Below are 16,198 nucleotides of genomic sequence, written 5' to 3'. Positions count from 1 at the left end.
GGATAACCTCGATGCAGAGATCAATTACAGTAAGTCTTAACTTTATAAATTGTATAATTGTACATGCATCCGAGTCCCATTTAGTTTCCTATCAAAACCATTTAGATTTCTTTGTACTTGTCGTATTTATCACCTCCTAACTTGCAATGTATTCCCCCATCTTCCATTACTTCCGCACTTACCAGCTACATTGAATCATGGGAAATGACGTACTGACCCGTTGACACATGTGCACTTACCGTCTGGCTGCATTGAATTGCAGGAAACAAAATCTTGACTTCTCCCTGCAAGTGTTGCAGAACTTCATTTCCTGTGATTCAATGCAATTGCCAGTAAGTGTGCATGCAGCAACAGATCAAAATGCATTGAATCGCGGGAAACAGTCTTGACTCGTTGCCGCACGCACAAAAGAAGTTTCTGCGATTCAATGCTTGCGGGTAAGTGCACATGTGGAGACAGCTCAAAACTACATTTCCCGCAATTCAATTCAGTTTGCCTGTAACTCGGACTTCACTCAGATCATATTAAATGCCATGATCCAGATTTACTGTAATGCCGTGTTACCTAATTTAGGTGCTAACTAATTATGAAACTTAAGATTCTTGTCCCAGAGGAAAGAGAATTAATATTTCAGAATTAAAAAATTCACATTTTCACATAATACAGTTTCTACAATAGCTCAATTCAATCAACTCTTATTTGCCCATTGGTACCATTTCAAAGCAGAAGGGGGAAACAAAGAAAATCGGAGGATTGAAGATCTTTGCTCATTTTGTTTTTCTATTTTACAGTGTGTACTGTACTCAGAACTTTGCAGCTCGTGTCCTCTCCCGCACTAGGCTCCAGGAGCACTCCCATCCTTGTGCAACTCCACTGGCGTCCCATCACACAGAGGATACAGTTCAAGATCTTGGTCCTCACCTTCAAAGCCCTCCATGGTCTTGCTCCCCCACCCCTACCTCTCCGACCTCCTAACCTCCTGCCATCCCGTTCACTCCCTCCGCTCAGCAGGCTCCGGCTTTCTTTACGTCCCCCGCCTTGCTCACCCCACTATTGTTGGGTGGGCCTTCTGCCACTCTGCCCCCACTCTCTGGAACTGCATCCCACAGTCCCTCTGTCTCGCGCTCTCCCTTGCCACCTTCAAGACCCATCTCAAGACCCTCCTCTTTGACCGTGCTTTTGATCTCCCTGCTTCTTCCCCTGCTCTCCACCCTCCCCCATCTCAGGTCCGTAACTCTGTCTGTTCAGCACCTTGATACGTCCTCCCGACGTGAAAGGCACTATACAAATGTAACTTTTTTGTTGTTTATGCAGCAACTTTCTTGTCTAAGTAAACAGAAATACATCCCCTTTAATTGATAAACCTAAACTGCCACCCTGTGTTTATGTTTTGGTATAGTCTTTGGAAAACATGTGAATAAGCACAATACGATCAACTTGCAAAGTATCTACTTTTACCTCAATTTAAAACTATATCAATTTAAACTAACCTGTTCATTAATTTATCAGCTTAAACCTTACAAAACATCCAATGTTAAAAATCTAGGAATACATAAAGAATTGATTTAAAGAAGGTGTCTTATCCTATTTAAAAAAAGAGAATTATGATTAGCATTGAAACCAACTTTCTATTTCTGTTGCTTTGTTTTTATTTCTGACAACAACACTGATGTCCTGAATTGGAGTATCTACTTACTCAGTCTAAAAGAGATTAATTGATATTAGTTATTATAATCATTAACATAGCTGCTTCAACTGGGTAACGATTAGTTCAAATCCCTGCTTCAGTTCCACTGGGTTTAGTAACTCCTCCAAGATGTTACCCTAGATGGCATTAGCTTTCAAGCAATTCAGGTGGTGTCAAGTTTAATTATTTTCAAAATATTGATTTTTTTTTAATTGTCCTACTGATTATAGTTTTTAGTTAAAAAACATACATACCTTGTATGGTCTTCATCATTTTTCAAATGATAGCATCTTCCACAGAGCAATAGGTGAGCTTCTCCGGTTATCCCAGTGCTATGTGGAGTTAGCACATCGCACTGAGTTAACTGGTGAAGTTAACACAGGCAGAATGTGTTTCAAGCCTAACAGCAGTTAACCAAGCGGTGTGTGGAATGAGGTAACAACAGTATTTATTTGGACATGGTGCAGAAAAAGATTTTTTTTTAAACTTATATACTTTTGTCCATAACCATTAGTTCTTCCACTGATTCAAAGAACAGTAATGATTCTGTACATATTAATGAATACCAGAGAGTACAAAACTATAATCTAATTAGAGTTCAGATCAAAACCCAGAAAAGTGGAGTCTTGAATCCAGGAAGGATATTCTTTTTGATAAAAAGGTGTTGATGTGTACTTGTAGTCGTGCTTGAGAAGACTAATTGCTTGCACTGTGTACATAAAGTGCAGATTCAAATCAAAGGATAAGTATGATTTTATAAAATCAAAGGCCGTGGGATTGAAAGATAAGCTTACTCTGAGAGACAGAGCAGACGTGATGGGATGAGTGGTCTCCTGGTTATAAACCTCTTTGGCTCTAAGCAGGGTGTTAATACTGAGTTGCAGGAGAATCAGTAAATGTTACACAGGACAACTCACCCTAGATCATTGAAAGTAACATAGTTCTTTAACAAATGTTAAAGGGACATAGTACAATAAACTCCAGATAACTCAACTCTGTTTAACTAGTGGCTAACTAGTCACTATCACTTATGTTGTTGATATCCTGAGCATTTCCCATATAAGCCCTCGCCCGGTTCCACTAGCTCCCCATCCCCCAAAGGATAGAGTTCAATATCCTAGTCTTCAAAGCCCCCTACGGCCTTGGTCCTCCCTACCTCTGTGAACCGCTAACGCCATAACAACCTGTCCGCTCCCTCCGCTCAGCATCCCTCACCCAGCCCACCCCACAATCAGCGGTCGGGCCTTCAGCCTCTCTGCCCCCACTCTTTGGAACTCCTTCCCACAATCCCTTTGTCTTCCTCTCTCCCTTTCCTCTTTCACGGCACTACTCAAGACCCTCGTCATTGATCGCGTCCTCAGTCACCCTCCACCCCTCTTGAATCCAACTCCCCGCTCTGGTCCAAATTCCTGACTGTCAAGTGGATTGGGACGTCCTCCTGATATGAACAACTTGGATTTATATAGCGCCCTCCACGCCGGACAGAATCTCAGAGCGCTTCACAGTAACGGATCCCAGGGCCAAGCCAGGGGGAGGGGGAGGAAGGTGACCAAAGGCGCGGTCGAAAAGAAAGGTCTTCAGCAGAGACCTGGAAATAGAAAGAGAGGCGAAGGAAGTGAAAAACGCTATACAAATGTAATTTGTATTATTGAGGGATATCACTTTACTGTTCACTCTGCAAAATACATAATTCAGCAGCAAATTACATTTCTATAGCGCCGTTCATGTCAAGAGGAAGAAATCCTAAGTATTTCAATGTAAAATTGATTGGGTAACTCGTTCTATAAGATAGCAATTTGCATTGCAGAGCCCTCCTGTCCTAGCCTGTGACTGGTGCAGGTGCGAGGAGAGACTGAGTGGCTTGGGATGATATGGTGAGGACCAACTGTTAAGTCATCGTATCAGAAAATTTGTCACTGGATCCTTTTCCCTTGGAGTGACAGTTAATTGGAGTTTACTGTAATTATTTATTAGTAGCATGATCACACAAATTATGTAATATTTTCAGGTGAATTGAAGATTATTGCGTTCAGTTATCTCACATGAACCGCTTTATTTATTCTGCATAATTTTTAACAGTCCTGTGATGCTTTAATGATTGAATTGATATAATTTCATACATAAAAAAATGTTTTCTACTTTCATGCATGTGAAACATCATTTGTAACATTTTCTCAAATTCATAGAGTTGATCAAGCTCACAATTTACGCTTAATTACTTCCATTAACCTGTACATTCCCACCACAACAAATCTTTCCCCGTCAGCCTAGCATCACAGATACCATCAAAATGCTTTCATAATCAGCCACCCAATCAGAAATGTCTAGATAGCAATTTGTTCCAAGATGCAATACTCTGCTACTACATATTCCTTATGAACACAACAAAAACTTGGAAAAATTGCTAGAATGGTACACTTCCATCATTTTAAAACTGCAATCACAGTGTAGACTTGGGCAGCTTCGTATTCTTTAACTGCAATTTAAATTAGTAAACTCTAAGCAGTATTGTTTTATTATTAAAAATCCTTGCATTTGATATAGCATCTTTTACAAGAGGATATCTCAGTGGTTCATAGGATTTACTGCAAAGGCTAGTGACTGTATTTTGTAGGTGAATTGTAATTGACATTTATACTGTTTATTTTAGTGCACTTACATTGATATATTTTGTACATTTTGAACCATGAAAAGTAGTTACTTTGGGAATAAGACTTGGGTGCAAGTAAATATACAAAACACTGTAGTGTATTTAGGAGTATTAAGGAAAACTTAATTCTTAGATCTAGGATAATAGTCCAAACGAAACTGAAATTCCACCACAACATGCAACTACATAACCGATACCCAGATCCTCCGGTGCAATGGAACCTGCATTACAGTATGGTTGTTTTTCTTTATCAACTTATTCTGCAGTTCAGTGAATATATATATACTCGTGCAGTTGGCTATTCTTGAATGAATCATTGTGTGACAAAAGCAAATACTGTGTATGGTTGACATTGTAAATTAATATTGCCTTATTTAATTGACTTCTAATTCTGAAAGGTTTTATAAATTAATGATTTATGGTCTTATTGAGAAAAAGGTTCATTTCATGATGACGTTTTTAAAAAGGTTTCCAGAAGGTCACAATTGAACGTTTAGTAGTTGTTTCACCTTTCTGTAACAGATGAAAACACTTTACAATACCTATAGCCGTGACTTTTCAGAATATAAACACTTGGAAATGACTACGGTCAGCTGCAAACAAAACGCACAAATCAGAAATATATATGCGGCATCATGTTTTGAAATTCTGCTACTTTCTGAGTCTAACTCCCACAGAGTTATCGCAGTTATTTTGGTCTGCCACAATCAGATTGGTGGAGCAGCAAAACAAAATAAATTGTCCTGCAATAACACTCTTAGTTTGACATTGCATCAAATGTAGACTGGTTGTGTAGATACAACCGTGTCAATCTTTAGATGTCTAAGCATCAACAAACTAGAAACAAACCCACACAGTGAACAACAGTCTTGAAGGGGCTCACACCTCAAAAATATACAAAGCCATAAGGTTCATAGGAAAAAAAGTGAATAATTGTTGTGAATTTAAACAAAAAAAATGTTGAATGAGAGAAACAGAGCATTGTAGATAAGAAAAGGGCAAAAGTTAACAAAAATAAAATAGGGGAAAAGAAATGGACAAAGCATTCAAAAAAAATCAGTTTTATTTGTTTTTTTGCAGGTAGGGTAAAGATATTCTGGACAATATCATCATTTTATTACTAAAATAATATGTTTCAATGAGTATCACAGCATGTGAGCTGAATACTTTAAAATTGGCTAGCCCAAGGAGTGTTCTTTGGAGCCGCCGGCACTCTAACTGTTAAATACAGCAGTTAATATGCCAGTTACTGCACTTAAAAATCAGTGATAAAAGCATAATCACAGCATATCCGTTGTATTGGATTATTTTTGAATGGGATATATATATTTTGCTGAAATCTTACACATTGTCGTGTTCATAATATCATAAAACACAGTTAATTCATTTCAAATTGTAGAATGTTAAAATAATAAGACTTTCTAGCAAATCAGAAATCAGATTAAATAAATTTACAGTATGTGAAATGAAGCTTTGAAATAAATCACAAGATAGTCTAGACTCTATTAAAATGACCAACTCAAGGAAAAGTATGCTGCTTGAAAGGCATGAGTTTTCTTTTGACTTAATCTGTAGTAAATCTCCTATACAAGAAATTTTAAAATGTTCCACATCTTTTACATCTTATATCTCAAAACTGATTTCCAAATTATCAAAACCAATTACTGTATAATCAAATTAGAATCCAAGATCCCATGGAACAGTGTTTTTTTCAAAAATACTCTGTTTTAAAAAACACAAATTTTGTAAATGGACTTGAATTTTCTCTCTATCTCTTGCAGCAGAAAAGGAAGGTGCCCACCTGCACTCAGGCCTCTGCCAATACTTCTCTGACCTGGCTGCAGGAACATGTTCAAGCACAGTACAAATGATTCTCCCGAACAACATTCCCTTCCCTAAGAGATACATCTCCCCTTAGTACATCTTAGGTTTCATTCAGTGACATTGGGGGGGGTGGGGGGTGCAGGAGAATTAAGGCTGTACTCAGTGTCACACATTGCTGATCAAATTCTCTGCACTACCTGTTCCCTGGCTGATTTTAAAAACATTTTCGTAAAAATGTTTACGTTTGCCACTCGACCTCAAAGAATGAGAATATCAATGCAAATATTTTGCAGGACGGAATATACCCACAGGTAGGTGTAAAAAATGTTGTGGATACAGGCTTTTACAGATGCACAAGTCACATCCCCAGATACAAACCATCAACACCTCTCTTACACAATATGGTTTTGCACCAAATGACACTAATAAATATTGCCCTGATGTTTTTAATTCAAAAGAATTTCAATATCACTGGCTACATAAACTTTTCTGTTCCTTTTAAACGTGTGCCAAATGTCACATTTCTCCTTAAAACTTTACAAATGAAAAAGATAAACTTTAAATAAAATTTGACACTGATGAATATTGTCCCTGAATTATGTTTTTAAAAATAATCTGAATAGCACCGGCTGCATAAACTCTATTACCTTTCAGACATGTGTGCCAAATATCACATCATACCTCTAAACTTTACAAATGAAAAATGGAGATATCAATTTTGAATAAAATTTCAAATTACTTACAGTGACCAACAAAACATCACAACGTATGCGTATGTACATCAGCCGTTTTTCCATTCAAAATAATGGGAATCTTGTATCTAAGTCCATAAATTAATGAACACATCAAATTTATAAAATTCCTTTTTCGTACAACTAGCAAATGTTTTATTGATTTGCCTGACATGTGAGTGCTATGTACATAAATCTCTAATTTTGCATTTATGTTTGTTAATCTGTAATAGCAAACTTCACAATTTGGGAACTGTTGAAGGATTGCACCATCTGTTCTTTTGTCTCCTTATCCCTGGGGAGCTGGCCTTTTGTTGTACATAGCGCAATGAACTGACATTCTGAAAGAAAGATTTTAACAATGCAAACCATCCAGTTACAGAAAGGCAGCTGCAAAGTCTTCCACCACAATGCACACCTGCTTCAGAATGGAGAAGGTTCAAATCAACATTGCCTAAAGTAGATACACATAAACAAATAGACATTTTCTGTCAACTGACAGTGCCGATGTTTCTTCAAAATTTCAGATCTGAGGAAAAGTAAGCATTCTTCTGAAGCGATGTTCAAACCATAACGATCCATCAGCATTCAAACAAATCCAGTCTTCTTTATGCCATCTTTCCACAAACTATATTAATCCCTTTGCTAATTGCTGCATTTTTCAGAATCATCAGCAAGCAATTTCAATCTTGAATTGTAATATTATTATATAGAACAATTATAGCTTCAGAAATCTTACACCATGTGAGCTTGAGGTTTCGTGTTCTTCAGTATACAGGATTACAACACCAGATGGCCCGTTTTACTTTCTGTTGATAATCACCTTTCCACTTTCAAAGATACATCCAAATATAAATGAATATATTGGGTTTACAGTTCTGTTGGTAGATCCATTCTGGATATCAAGCCTTCAGTTCCCTCAACAGTCTGCTTCCATTCCTGCAGCAGTCAGGTTGTTCAATCTTTCATATCTTGAACTCCTTTTGTCTTTATGCCTTGGTTGGATTAATGTGGCAACTGAGAGTATTGATTAGAAAAAGTGGACAGGGTAGGTGAGTACATTAAGGGTGAATGAGAGGGCCATGGGGAGACTAGGCTGGTTGTATAACACATGCCATGGGAACTAGAATCATACAATGGGGGGAATCAAATTCAGCCAGCCCACACTAATGGAGCATTAGTGGCTAATGGATGGCAGGACAGAACTCAATCCAGATGGTAATGGCATCAGGGAAAGAGAAAATTGCAGCCAAAGGAAAGAACAATAATTTCCCTCAGCCTCAGAAGCACCTTTATAAAACATTCAGCCTGACAGAACTACAGCATGTCATCTAAGCCTACTCTACAATTCCACAGGGAAATTCCACTCAGGAAAAAGAAATTGCTAGCCATCTTACTCTCCATTGACTCTCCTAGACTTCCAATTGCACTTTCTCAATATTACACACATTTATAGAAGAGAAAATATATATGAAGCAGAGTATCGATGATTACCAAATTCTATGAATGGAGAATCAGCTTAATGCTAAAATGTTCAAAGAACTCCTTATGGAGGCAAGCTTGTTACTTGGTCTTCTAGGGCGAAAACACTGCTACGTAATGTAATTTTTGCTCACTTCTATTTAACATTTCAGATGCACCAAAATGGACTTGAATTGAAAAGGATCACATTTGCAAGTCAAAAAGAGGATATGCAGCTGCATTTATCACATTTTAATTTAAAAAAGTTAATTAAAAACAAAATATATGTTATTTTGGACAAAACATTACTGCATTTGTACATTTCCTATAAAATTGAGTATTATAGATCAGCAAAATATTTAGGTGACAATCTATTTGAATTTTAAGACGGCTTTGCTTTCATCCATCAGTTAGCACCACATGGACATATCATGGTGAGCAAACATATGTTTTACCTCAGTGTTGTACAATAAATTTATTTTAAAACTATTTTTGCTATCTTATTAAAACAAACCAAAAATATTAAAGCCATGATTTTTTTTCTAATGTAAAGAAAGACAGCACCCCAAGGGATGGAAAATGCTCTGCTTGGTGTTTTTATATTCATGCAAAACAGCAAGTTAATGTGGATTTGGTTGCAATGTCAGTATGCAGGCACATTTTCACTCACACAATTTGAGATTGAGCATTTGTGCAAGACTATAAAAAACAATTAGCTTATGCATACTGACTGTTTAATTGAAGTCTTATTGTTTAGTACTATAGTCTATTGCAAGTTGTTTTATTGTAACTACAAATACACTGTTATCAAGTTATATTAATTTATAGTTGCTGCATACTTGTACCACACCAATCAAAAAAGTAGAAATGTTATTTGAAAACAAATTAAAAAGTGTGTCCTAGATAAATTTCAATATTGTGATCATTTAGCGACAATACATTACTTCTGTTCAGTAAGATCTCTTCACACTAATTAAGAGTATCTATTTGCATATTTTAAATAATGTTGTGTTAACCATTTAGAGTTGTTTACACCTTCCTACCAGAAAAGTAACATCTCAGGCGAATCTATAGGCACCACAAGGTTATGACACATCATACAATCTCTGTTTTTCTAGTCTTTATGAGATGAACACCCTAGGCATCCTTCCTAATTAGCACCCAACCTAGCAACAGATGGATGCAATAGTCTATTCCTGTACAGTTATTACACTGCCACCAGATTTCAGTTTTGGCAGCCAATCACCCTGGTCTCTATTAGGTCTGAAGGTAGCCACATCAATTATTAAAGTACTGCTGAAAGCAAAGCTGCATTAAGATGATGCAGTCCTTTACAGATCCAGAATCACCGAAGACACTACATGAAAAATATTAACTTACTTCACCAGAATATATTTAATAGTAAAATGCTGTGTTAAGTTAATAGTGTGGATTGAATGCCCCTCCTATACACCTTTTTTTTAAATTGTTATAAATGCAAAATTTGTAGAGCTGCATTATTAACTGATTAATTTAAGATGTACATTTGTTTAGGATGAGGGGGTGTTCTAATGTACACATTTATTTTGTAGCAAACATCTCCATGAGGATTTATATTAAATAAGATCCATTAAATGTGTATGCATCAAGGACCACCCTAAAGATGAAGAAATTGGCAGAAAAAACAATGTTGCATATCCATGTCATCATATCCCTTAGTTTCACTTGATCTGACTAAAACAAAATAAGCAATGGTAAGGCTTTAAATACAAGCTATATCACCGAGCAGTAGTAATACTAGTATAATTATTTTTAAATCAGTTTGAGTATTTAAGAACATTAGGACTCCCCTATTTAGATTAGAATAATGTTCAGCATCTTTCCTGGTAACCTACTCTAAGTAAACTTATACAGTGTTCAGCTTTAATGAACCTACAGCATCTTGGTACAAGAAATGTTTCAGTTACATTATTCCTTCAAATTATACACAGTTATGTCATTCTAATAGTTAAACTGGAAGTAACAATGCATCTATCTAAATGAAAAATATAAATCAATTAAACAGAATATTGCAATTAAAACATAATGTTTCGTGCAATATCAGTTGATTGAAAATGCTACCGATTATATTTCTACATTATGCTATATGATAATGTAGAAAATTCAGTAAAAGGCTTCTAGTCAATGCTTCTTGGCAACTTAGAATATCCTTAAAAAGCAACCCGGCTTTAAACGGTCACTTGAAGCAGATGCATCTGATATTTTCCCATTTACAGAACAAAACTTGTGACAGCCTAACAAAGCTCTTTCTCTTGCGTGGAAATTTCCCTTTAGTTTAACAACAAGTCAAGCACCTTTCTTTGGGGTAAAATAAAAAGCGGCGAATAAAACTGAAGCACTCAGCCCGCACAAGATTACTCTACCGTTGAAAATTTTATGAACTTGCACCATTTCCAGCGCGCAGTCGAATCCTAACTCTCCCCACCCTTTCCTCCCATTCTAGCTGCCCAGTATCGACACCTCTTTTTTTTCTTTTGCTCTCTCTCTCTCACCCTTCCCTTCCTCTGCAAACACCCCACTTTTTTTTCCCAACCATTGCAAAAAGTTGCAATTTACTAAAGCCTGTAACTCTCCCACTTTCTCTCTCTCTCGGTCTCTCGGTCTCTAACCTGCAGACCCCCCCCCACCCCACACCCCCCACCCCAACCCCTCCCCCTGGATGATGAGGCGAGGCGAGGCAGGCGGGCGGGTGGGTTAGAGGCAGAGGCACAGATCTCTCTGGATGATGCTGAGGCTGCACGAAGGAAAAGAATAAAGCTGCCACTTATTCGGAAAGAAGGGAACACAACCACAGCCTTTTTTTTAAAAAAAATATATATATATATATGAAAAGAAAACACACACGCACGCACGCACACTCTTACACGGTTCTCCCAAAAAAAAGGAAGTGATGAAAAGACAAAAACTCACCTGGACGGTATACAGAGGAGGGTTTTTGGGGATGTAACGTAGAGGGTCAGAGAGAAGGGTGCGGAGATGTGATTATATACAAGACAGGGTTCGGACTGAAGGGAAGCGAGGAGGGGAAAAATCAGGGAATTTTAATAAAGGGTGGAAGTCAGTAATTGCACAGATACACACAAATCTTTCGTTCCCTTTTTTTTCTCTCTCTCTCTCTCTTTCTCTCTCCTTATTTTTTTTTGGTGGTGGTGGTGGTGGTTTTTTTTTAAAAAAAACGACCGTTACAAGGCGAGTCGGGTCCTCTCTGTCTCGTCTGTGTCGCTCGTGCTCTTTCCTTTCCTTTCTTTTCTTTCCTGTCTTCCTTTCCTTCTTTCTTCTCTGTCGGGTGTCCTACGGCCAACTTCTGCTTTCCACTTCAAGACTGCGCGTTTCTTTCGATGTGTAATAATATATGTGGATATATTACAGAGATGCGATGTGGAGGAAAAGTGTGCGTGAGTGAACCGGTCTCTTTCTCCGCTTCACTCTTTGCTCCGGCTGCTCGTTGGCCTCGCGCACGCGCTCTCCAACGTGTCCCGCACTCTTTTTCTCTCTCTCTCTCTCTCGCGCTGTCATTGGCGGAAGGATTCCGCGCGCGCGCGCTCGGAATCCTTTCCCCACCCACCAAATCACCGCCAAACCGCCGAGCACCAACGGCCTCGCCTCGCGCCTTGCAGGCCACGCCCCGCACCCAGGGCTGCATGCGCGCCGGCACGGCTCCGGGGTAATGCTGGTCAGGTTGGGCGGCTTCACGCCCGGTTGGGCGGGTTTTTGTGGCACTCTGTCTTTGGGCGGCTGCTTACTTTTTCAATGTTTGAACATTTGAAGCTGCAGATTCCCTTTGAAGACCCTTTGATACACAGTTTCAAAAGCAACTGACCTACATTGGCCGCTCTGCCAGTGCTACCCGTAGCAGTAATATTGGGCTACTTTTGAGCTGGTTTGTGGTGGCCTTTGGACGCCAAACGTGTTTTAATTGGCGGCCACCCCGGTCCTTATCTCAGCCAGTGAAGCCCGCGGTGGTCTGTGCAGTCCCGGTCTGTGCAGTCCGGCTCTGCTCCCTTTTGCCGTTCGCTTACGATAATAATAATAATAATAATCCTTGCATTTGATATAGCGCTTTTCACGTCAGGAGGACGTCCCAAAGCGCTTCACAGAACACACTGTAAAGTGAATTGACTGTATATTTGTGGGCGAACGCGGCAGCCAATTGCGCACAGCAATGTCCCACAAACAGTCGTGGATTGAAAATGACCAATTTATTATTGTTTTGTTTTGGAGGGATTATTATTAGGCTGTGTGGAGTAAGGAAACTTGCCCAAGGTTTCGCCCTCTGCCTGGAATTGAACTCAGGTCTCTCACTTACAAAGCGAGTGCTCCAACCACTGAGCTACAGGACTCCACAATGATGAGAAGAAGAGGAGCGACGCGGGACCGTGTGCACAGCAACAACAACAACTTACAGTTGTACCGTTCCCACCCCCCCCTCCGAGCAGCGTAGCGTCTCAGAGCGCTTAACAGTGGCGGAGCCCGACTCCGAGCCGGGCGGGGGAGGTGGCTGTAAGCGCGGACAAAGAGGAAGGTTTTCAGGCGGGACTTAAAAAAGGGGAGAGAGGGGGCAAGGTGGAGGGATTGAGAGAGTGTTCCACATTTTCGGGCATAGTGGCTGAAAGCGCGACCTCCGATGGTGGAGCGGAGGGTACACGCCCCGGGATCGACGTGATGAAGACCCCCCGCAGGGACTCCCGACTCAAAGCCCTGGTAATGACAGCAACAACAACAATAATAACCACAACAACACACACTCACTCGCCCCAGCCTCACAGCAAAGACCTTAGCAGTTCACACTCATTCTCCCCCAGTTCATTTTTAGTTAAAAAAAACAACACACTAGAGGCTGCCTGACATCCCCCTTTCTTTCCGAGTAAATAATAACATAGGAGGTTAAACTCGCCTTCGTGGTCACAGCACAGCGCACTCAAATCACTGGCAAAAGTAGCAGTAGGATGGCTAATGCACATGTCACGAAAATAACACAAAATACTCCACTGCATTGGAAAGTTAACACAGGGAGCAATTTACTAACATCCTAATAACAGTGGGATCTCATCACTGTCACGGTGATAAGATAGGGGCTAACTCTCTGTAGTGATGAAATCTAAATCTCTCCAACCGATACAAGAGTAATTCACCTGGTCTCACATACATCACTGAAAACATCTGGACTGTACTTGACCAACCGCATGAGTACGCATGCATGCAACTGAAATAAAACGGAAAATGTACATATTAAACAAAGTTGTTCTTAAACCAAGGTACGTTAGTCTGCAATCTATTGTTCACTGATGCAGTACCAGGTAGTAAATTGTTTAAAATATGTACAGTAGTACATATTTGTATATTTTAAAAGCATCGAACAATTTCTGCAGAGATCTATACAGTAAACTGCAGATAACTCGACCCAGGCTTACCTTGTCACTTCCTCTTAAGTCGTCATGCTATCAATATCCCTGCTGCATTTATTTATGTATTAATACGTATACCTAACGCCCCACTCTGGATAACTCATCATTGCGCCCTCCTCCCTTCTTGTGATGAGTTATCAAGAGTTTACTGTGTACTTCCTTTGCACCACCAAGTGGCAGCTTTTGACAACCTGCCACAGCTGCAACTAAAATGACCAATGCTTCCACAACCTGTATTCCCACAGACAGCCACACCAAACCCAAGAATGGCAAATAACTGTGTATTTGTGGATTATAATTATAATTGAGATAGATTCAAACATATTAGATAACAAGATAAATTACACAAATTTCAGTCCAGAACAAGACCATTTGTTCCCATCTTGTCTGTAACATTGCTATTTCTGTTTTATAAATCACTTTTTCATAATACTATGTCATCTAGAAGACGTGAAAAGCGCTATATCAAATGTAAGAATTATTATTTGTATAACTTTCACATGCTGGTATGTCAGTGTAATACAGTGGTATCATCGTAGTGGTGGAGATATAGTTGATGGATAAATATGGAGTTTCAGCTTAAGACCACAAGACCATAAAATGTAAGAACAGGCTTAGGCCATTCGGCCCCTCAAGCCTGCCCCGCCATTTAATAAGATCATGACTGATCTTCTAACCTAATTTCATTTACCCGCCCTATCCCCTTATTCCTTAATCCCTCTATCCTTTAGAAATCTATCAATCTCAGTCTTGAATATGTTCAAGGACTGAGCATCCACAGCCTTCTGGGGTAGAGAATTCCACAAATTCACTATCCACTGAGTGAAGAAATGTTTCCTCAACTCAGTTCAAAAAGGCTGTCCATTAATCTTGAGACTATGACCCCTAGTTTTAGATTCTCCAACCAGGGAAAACAGTCTCACAGCATCTACCTGTCAAGACCCTTAAGTATCTTATAGGTTTCTATAAGATCACCTCTAATTCTTCTATATTCTAGAGAATATAGGTCTAGTTTATTCAACCTCTCCTCGTAGGTCAAACCCCTCATCCCAGAAACCAACCTAGTGAATCTACGCTGCCCCCCGCTAAGGCGAGTATGTCCTTTTTTAAATAAGGAGACCAAAACTGCACACAGTTCTAGGTGCGGTCTCACCAAAGCCCTATACAACTGCAGCAAGACTTCCCTACTCTTGCACTCTAACCCTTTTGCAATGAACGCCAACAAGGCGTTAGGCTTCCTAGTTGCTTGCTGTACCTGCATACTAACTTTTGTGACTGGTGTATAAGGACACTCAAATCTCTCTGAACAGTAACACTACCTAGTCTCTGCCCCTCTAGAAAATAATCCGCTTTTCTATTTTTACTACCTAGGTGAATAACTTCACACTTCCCTACGTTATACTCCATCTGCCACCTTCTTGCCCAGTCACCTAGCCTGTCTATTTCCCTTTGCATTCTCACAGCTTACTCTCCCACCTATCTTTGTATCGTCCATGAATTTAGATATGTTAAGTTCTACTTCCTTGATTACTCTGTGAAACAGGGAGTATCTGTAGAGATCTTTTCCACTCAATAACTATATTAAAAAAATCACGAAAGGATGTTTTGATTAGTTATGGAAGAAGCAAGTTAGATTGACTGAGTGGCTTCTTCTTGTTCTACACCATCTTATGCTGCAAAGCACACAAGCACTTTGAGACGTCACAACATTAAAAATGTTATATTATGTTTTCTGAAGTATATTATGATCTGAACAAAAAATAGCAAGTTTTAACTAAAGTTCTGAGTAAAGTAGATTAAAGAGAATTCATGTAGTTCAACTCAGGCAATGTTGTTTGTGGAATTGTGGAGTTCCATAGTGTATTTTTNAGAGCACTTACCTCGCAAGTGAGAGAACCCGGGTTCAATTCCCGGGCAGGGCCAAACTTTAGGCACGCTTCCTTACTCCGCACACCCCTGTTAACTCTCGCAGTAAGTAGGAACCTGGTTGTTAGTCAATTGGTGGATTGCTTTCCAGGGCTTATAATCGCTTGAAAAAAATGTGGTCACTCAATCCGCAACTGTATGTGGGACACTGCTCTGCACAATTGGCTGCCGCGTTTCTCTATCAAAATATACAGTCAATTTGCTTTACAGTATTTTCTGTGAAGCGCTTTGAGATGTCTCAATGACATGTGTTGCAGTAGACTAGTTAGCTAAGATCTATATAATCATTGACGTGAACTTGTTGGACAAGTTGTACAGAAATTAGATAGGGGAAGTACTTACTGAACTGGACAGAGTTTATTCAGCAGGTTATTTGAAGAGTAGAATGATTGCATTGGGGGATACTCAGTTCTCAATTTAGGGTTTTCATAGGTAATAATTCTACCTACAGTATTTCTTAGTGGGTTCATCCAAT

The 16,198-nt window shown here is 39.3% G+C and overlaps 1 protein-coding gene across 1 annotated transcript in view; it reads right to left on the bottom strand.

The window, feature by feature from the left end:
- The window catches only part of zgc:110045 (uncharacterized protein LOC664755 homolog), a 198,437-nt gene extending 186,950 nt beyond the window's left edge, over window positions 1-11,487 (bottom strand). The window contains 1 exon segment of the mRNA XM_007897449.2: window positions 11,303-11,487. The gene's annotated coding sequence lies outside the window, so the exon portion shown is untranslated.
- Between the last annotated feature and the right edge of the window lie 4,711 nt (window positions 11,488-16,198).

This window comes from Callorhinchus milii, unplaced genomic scaffold (assembly GCF_018977255.1).
Source record: "Callorhinchus milii isolate IMCB2004 unplaced genomic scaffold, IMCB_Cmil_1.0 Scaffold2, whole genome shotgun sequence".
Lineage (NCBI taxonomy): Eukaryota > Metazoa > Chordata > Chondrichthyes > Chimaeriformes > Callorhinchidae > Callorhinchus > Callorhinchus milii.
The sequence above is the reverse complement of the archived record's forward strand: the minus strand, read 5'-3'. Positions and strand labels throughout refer to the sequence as shown.